The sequence below is a fragment of the Durio zibethinus genome, chromosome 12 (assembly GCF_047325235.1).
Source record: "Durio zibethinus cultivar Kanyao isolate XHJ-2024 chromosome 12, ASM4732523v1, whole genome shotgun sequence".
Taxonomy (NCBI): Eukaryota; Viridiplantae; Streptophyta; class Magnoliopsida; order Malvales; family Malvaceae; genus Durio; species Durio zibethinus.
The window spans coordinates 9178753-9186341 of record NC_143173.1 but is presented as its reverse complement, the minus strand read 5'-3'; positions in this window follow the sequence as shown (position 1 = coordinate 9186341).

Genomic DNA, 7589 nt, shown 5'->3' with positions numbered 1-7589 from the left:
TTAAACGATTATTATTTTGGTTTAGATCGCCCTTTTTCATGTTTTCAATCTAAACTATCTTCATTTCTTTCTTTTTTTTATTTTTTATTTTTTGTTTTGTTTTTGTTTTTTATTTTTTTAGGCAAAATATTTCTTAACAGTGTTAAAATTCACAAAGTTTGGTAATTCATCATCATCCATTTCTATAAGGATCAAAATTTTGCCAAAGAATACTTTCTTTATCATGTAAGGACCTTCCCAATTGGGTGTCCATTTTCCTCTACTGTCATGTTGAATCGGAAAAATCTTTTTCAAAACCAAATCACCTTTATGAAAGCACTAGGGTTGCATCTTCTTGTCATATGCTTCCATGATTCTTCTTTGGTACATCTATCCATGACTGAGTGTCGAGAGTCTTTTTTCTTCAATGAGGTTTAATTATTTAAAATGGTCTCGAACCTAATCTGTTTTATCCAATTTTATCTCTTTCAAGACCCTTAAAGAAGGAATTTCCACTTCAATTAGTAAAATAGCCTCCATCCCATATACTAGTGAAAATGGGGTAACCTTTGTAAAGGTTCAAATTGATGTTCTATAAGCAAACAAGGCAAAAGGTAACTTTTCATGCCAATTTTTATATGTATCTATCATCTTCCCTAATATTCTTTTGATGTTCTTGTTTATTGCTTCTATTGCACCATTCATTTTTGGACAATATAGTGCCGAATGATAATGCTTTTATCTTGAACCACGCACAAAACTTTTTCATCATTTTACTATTCAAGTTTCTAGCATTGTCGAAGATAATCCTTTCTGAGAGCCCATACCGATATATTGTCTCTCTCTTTATAAATCTATACACCACTGATCATGTAATGCTAGCATATAAAGCTACTTCCACCTATTGATGATGTAACCAATTATGACAAAGATAAAACAATGCCCGTTTGTAGCTTTTAGGGTTATAGGTCTGATCACATCCATTCCCCATATAAAGAAAGGCCATGATGATGCTAGAACATGTAGAGGGACTAGAGGGGAATTAATCTTATTTGTGTAAATTTGACATTTATGACACTTTCAAGCATAAATGATGGAATCATTTTCTAATGTAGACTAGTAATAACCTGTTCTTATAATCTATCTGGCCATCATATGCCCATTAGCATGTTTCACAAATTCCCTCATACACTTCTTCGAGTATCTTTCATGCTTCAATAGTAACTACACACCTTAGTAATACCTGTTCTTATCTTTTCTTATATATGATTTCTCTATCAAGCACAAATCCCGTTGCTAATCTTCAAATAATCTTCTAGTCATTTTTTGAGGCTTACTCGAGATAATTTTGGCATTTGGTATACTACACAATGTCATAGTACTAGGTTGTCAATCCACCACCTCCTCCATAATCGAACAGTGGGATGGCAAATCTTTCAAATGTACTCTGATGGGCTAGATTCCCATATTGTCATTTAAATTGAACATTGCTGCCAAAGTAGAAAAGGCATCAGCAATCTAATTTACCTCTCAAGGAACATGCTAGAATTGGATCTCTTTAAATTTTTTGTTAAACCAGTTATCTACCTTTGATATAACACCAACTTTGGGTCTTTAGTCTCCCATTCACCGTTCAGTTGGTAAATTACTAAGGTTGAATCTCTATTTACTTCTAGCATTTCAATTTTTCTTTTTATAGCCATTTGCAAACCTAAGGCACATGTTTCATATTTAGCAACATTGTTTGTATAATTAAAATCCAACCTTGCAATGCAAGGGTAGTAATTTCCTTATGGGGATATTAGCATTTTCCCAATTCTATGCCTTATTATATTGGATGCCCTATCGAAAAACATCTTTCATGATTTCTTTATAGGTTTTTCATCTTTATCTTGTAAGATAGCCATTAAATCTTCATCAAAAAATTCAAATTTCATAGGTGAATAATCTTCTGTAGTTCGATCAATAAAAAAATCAGCTATCGGATTCCCTTTTATGGATTTTTATATCACATATACAATATCATATTTTGAAAGCATGACCTACCATCTTGCTATCTTGCCTGATAAAGATGGTTTTTCAAAAATGTACCTGAGGGGATTCAACTTAGATATCAACCAAATAGTATGATAAGAATGTATTGTGTAAACCTACAAGTAGTCCAAGCTAGGGCACAACATATTTTTTTTATTTGGATGTACCTCACCTCATACTCCATTAATTTTTCACTCAAATAGTAAATAGCATGCTCTTTCTTGCTATTTTCATCCCTTTACCCTAGTACGCATCCCATCAATTTTTCCTGCACCATTAGATATAAAATCAATGGCCTTCCTATAATTGGTGCTACTAACACCAATAGGCTTGTCAAATACTCTTTAATCTTTTCAAAGGAATTTTGGCATCCTTCATCCCATTTACCAAGATTATTTTTATGAACCAACCTAAGGATCGAATAGCATTTTGAGATAAGTTAGGATATGAAACGAGAAATATAATTTAACCACCCTAAAAAGCTTCTCACTTCTTTCTACGTGCGTGGTTCTAACAACTCTTGACTGGATCAAATCTTTTTAAAGTCTACTTCTATATCTCTTTCGCTAACTATGAACCTTAGAAACTTTTTAGATTTAACACCCAATATGCATTTGGTCTGGTTCAATTTAAACTAGTATCTTTGCAACCTTTCGAAGAGTTTTCTGAGATTAGCTACATGATCTTTTTCTTCCTAAGACTTGGTTATAATATCATCAACATATACCTTTAATCTTCTTCTTCCTAAGACTTGGCTATAATATCATCAACATATACCTCTATCTCCTTATGCATTATATCATAAAAAGGGTGACCATTACCCTTTGATATATGGCGCCAGCATTCTTTAGCCCAAAAGGCATGACTTTATAGCAAAATATCCCCTACATTGTCGCAAACATGGTTTTCTACATATCTTCTCAAGCTATTTTGATCTAGTTGTAATTGAAAACCCATCCATGAACGAAAAGGTAGAATGCCTAGCAGTATTATCCATAAGGATATCAATATAAGGCAATGGAAAATTATCCTTTAGACTGGCCTTATTCAAATCTTTGTAGCCTACACACATCCTAACTTTTTCATCTTTTTTAGGAATTAGGACTATATTAGCTACCTATTCAGGGTACTTGGCTACTTTTAAAAACTAGCATCGAACTACTTCTTCACTTTCTCCTTTGTCTTTAACAACATCTCTAGCTTCATGCATCTTAACTTTTGCTATATTGGTCAGCACTTTGGTTTTAAAGATAATTTATGCTCAATGATATCTGAGCTAAGCCCAGGCATATCCTCATAGAACCATGCAAATACATCCACGTATTCTTGCAATAAATCCATCAGCTTTCGTTTCTCGATTGATGATAATTAAATATCGATCCTAACTTCTTCCTTATTCTCATCATTCCCCTAATTCAACAAGTTAGTGGATTCCTGATGGGGTTCTATAACTTTTTTTTTTATGTTCCGTCCATTTTAACAAATCCTAAAGTAAATCATAGTCTTCTGAATCAATATTATTATCAAACTTGCTAATGTGACTTGAACTTTTGAAATCAAATCTAGCATTGTTATCTTGGTCATCCATAATGTTCATTATTTAAAAACCTAAAAACAAGTACAATTTCAAAAAGATATAGATAGATTTTTGTGAAAGTAAGAAAAATATGAATAATCCATGAAAAAGAAATGGAGAATATGGTATATGTGAAATGCATCACATTTGTACTTTTATTAGGATAATGAAAGTAAGCCCATATATTTGACCTCCACATGCTCTTGCATAAAAGCAATTGGAATTTTTAGAATAGAAAGGCTCAAGGATAATGGAAATAGTACATCATTCTTGGGTCTCCTATCCTAAAACAAAAAAAAAGTACATCTCTTCATCTTACATAACTTCATCATCTACTCTAATCTGAACTTGAGAAAAAACTTCCTCTAATCCCATCACTAGTTCCTCTAATGATCCAAGGTAGACATGTCTGCTTGAACGAAATGTTTCATATAGATAAGGAAACACCATATTTCCATCCATCGATTCTTGCCCTTTGAAGCGTGCCATTTTCTTTTCTTACTTTTTTAGCATCATATTCTCTTTATAAGTAGTAGTAGGCTTGTAGCCTAAGCCCTATCTTTCTTTTTTCATCTATGCTTAGCACCTTCTTAATCCTTTGTAAAGCCTTTCCTAAGCCTCGTCCGACTTGCCAACCCTTGTTCATAGTCTGTTTGATTATCATATTTATAGTCTTCAATAATCAAAGAATCAATATCTTTGACCTTTTTCCAACATAAGTAGCATTTGCTACTTCAAAAGCTCTAAATGAGCATTCAATCACCTCTTCCACAGCCTCAACATAAGAAATGGTCAAGGTTTTTGTCACTAATAAATCTTTCTCACCATCTAGACAAACTTGCTTCCCTTCAATAATAGATTTCACCTTCTAGTGTAAAAATGAAGGAATAGCCCTAGTTGTATGAATCCAAGGTCTTTTGACTAAATAGTTATATGCAAGAGTTATATCCATAACCTAAAATGGGACATTGAAGGTACATAAACCGATCTGTAACTAAATCTCTATATCACTAATCACCTCTCTTCATGCTCCATCGAATGCCCTTACAATCATGTGAATATTTCTCATGTATGAAAGGTTTACTGGAAGATTTGACAATGTTGTTAAAGGCATGACATTAATAGATGACCTATTATCAATCAATACTTTGGCCATAGTGTGGGTTTTGCATTTGACAGTAATGTATAAGGCCTTAACAGTACCTCACCATTCCAGGGGTATTTCATCATCATTAAAAGTAATAAAGTTAGGAGCTACAATATTTTCAACCATGTGATCTACTTTTTCAACAAAAATATTATGTTTCACATAAGCCTGGTTAAGCACTTTTAGCAAAGCATTCCTGTGTAGCTCTAAATTTAATAGTAATGTAGTAAAGAAATATGAGCTAGCAGTTTGTTTAGTTGGTCCACCACACTGTACTCATTGTGCTTAATGATCTTTAAGAACTTACAGGCTTTTTTCTCTGATATCAACTTGTTAATATGGGCCTCAAGGCTTACCATTAGCTGAAAACATTCTCTTTCTCTTATGACTTTTTCTTCCACCTTGTCTTTTTCTTTTTTGGCCTTCTTTAACATATCAAGAGTGTAACACTAACCACTCCAAGTCATTCTTCCTATACCCATTATGTTTGTAGTATTCTTCATTCTTGAATCATTTGGGATCATATCTCGAATCATGACATTGTAGTCATACTTTCATGGGCCCACTTTATCAGTCTAGTAAAAGAATGGATTGGGGATATAAATAGTCATTGGCACTTTTGAAAAGAGATAACCTTCTCAACTACAGGTTTAAATTTCTCATCATAGTATATCGTGAGAGGTTTAGGGAAAAAAAATTACCAAGATGCTCATCACCCACCATATTCACATTGGTCTCTTCATATTCATCATAAAACTCTATAATGGCCATGTCTATCAAGCTTTGCAATATTTGTCGAAAGCCTTCACATATTTGAATAGAATGTCCAACCATCCATCCATGGTACTTATAAACCTAGTCATGATCTTCATAGCTTTTGTTGTCATTTGAAGATATTGACTGAATCATGCTTGCCTTAATTAAACAATTATATACCCATTCAAAAAGGGTCCTCACTTTATCCACGCATCTTTTAATCCTTACATACTTCCCATTACCCATAACATTAATCTTTCCCTTGATGTGATTTGGCAAAGGATTTCCATTGTCATTTGGTTTGAATTTAGTATCAAAAGTTAAAAGCCCAGCATTTATTAGACCTTGTACCTTATGTTTAAGTTCTGTGCAGTTTTTAAGGGAATGTCCTGCCATACCATAATGGTAGTCACACTTGGCATTGGGGTCATACCAACTTGGATAGGGTGGTTTTAATGGTACCACATGAATAGGGGCAATAAGGTGGCCTTTCAATAATTATGGGTACAAATTGGTGTAAGACATAGGAATTAGGTTAAACTGAGGCTTCTCCCAATTGACATTATTTTACGAGTTTCTTTGGTTAGTGGTTTAATGGGTTGGCTGGTAACTAGTTGAGTGGGTGGTGCAAGAGTATAACGGGGTAGTTGAGGGTTAAAGCTTGGCTTGTATGGCAGCTGTTGGGGTACTTGGTAATAATAGGGCTGTTGGGAGATTTGGTTGGTAGTGGGATAATAAAAAAGGTATGGTGGGTTTGGGTTTCATAGAATAAAGGAATAATGTAAAGAATTTTTATAAGTGACTACATATGTCTCATGCTCTTTCTTTTTCAGATTTGCTATCTTCTTTTTGGGTCTTTCAATTTTGCCACTGTTGATGGCATTCTCTATCATTTCTCCTGAAATCACCATATCAAAAAAATTCTTTGTTTCATCTCCAACCAGCTTGTCATAGTATGGTGCATTTAATGTATTAACAAATAACACTGTGATCTCCCTTTTAGTTAATGGTGGTTGGACCTAGGTCGTCACATCTCTCTACCTATGTGCATATTCTTTAAAAATTTTCGTTGTCTTTTTCTCCATGTTCTATAATGACAACCTATCGAGGTTATATCAAGGACATGTTTATGTTGGGGCAATGAAGGCTTTGGCCAAGTCTTTCCATGAGTAAACTTAGCTTCAATCTAGTTTTACATACCATCTTGTTGCTAATCTAGTTAAACTGTCTTAAAAACAATGTATTAGAGCTTGTCATTCTGTGTATAGCCCATCATTTTTTGACAAAACATGGTAAGATAAGCAGAAGGATATTTTGTTCTATCATACTTCTCAAAATCTAGGATTTCAAATTTTACTTGGGATAACTAAGTCAGGCACCAAACTGAGCTCGCTAGCATTAATAACCCCATAGATATCATTACCTTCTACAACTTTGAGCCTCTTTTCAATCTAGTCATACTTGTTTCGTATCTTTGAATTCATAATCGACTCTAACATTTCTCGTAACTTTTCTTGTTCAACCTGATCATCCAAATTCGGTACCAGAGCGAGGGTCAATAAGGGTTAATACTGGGTTAGCATAGATCTGTGGTTGACTAGTAAAGGGATTAATATAAGGATAAGGTTGTACATTTGGTGGCTTCACATGTATGCTACGCAGAGCTTGATCATAGGGTAGGGTGAATCCTAGAGGGTATAGTGGTTCTCTCATACTAACCTCTTCCCTTAGTTTTGATGTACCAGCAACTCATTTTCCTTTTAATGAACTAGATAGCATCTATCTTAGATCAACCATTTACGCCTCGAATCTTTGTTGAATCTCCATTACTCTTTTTCTTATTTCTTCTTGTGCCTTTTCAACTCTTTCAATCCTAGCTGCGTTTTCTCATTCCATGATTCATGTTTAAGAACAAATGTTATATCTGTGCGAGAATAATTGACTTGTGTTCTTTGGCTTTGCTATCCTTGAACCTTTGTTTATTAACCATGAATTAAAGTGCATAATATAATATTATTGTTGTTGATATTTGATTAAATTACAATGTATGCATGGAATGAATGTAATGCAAATTAGGGTATTACTTTAGATTAATCT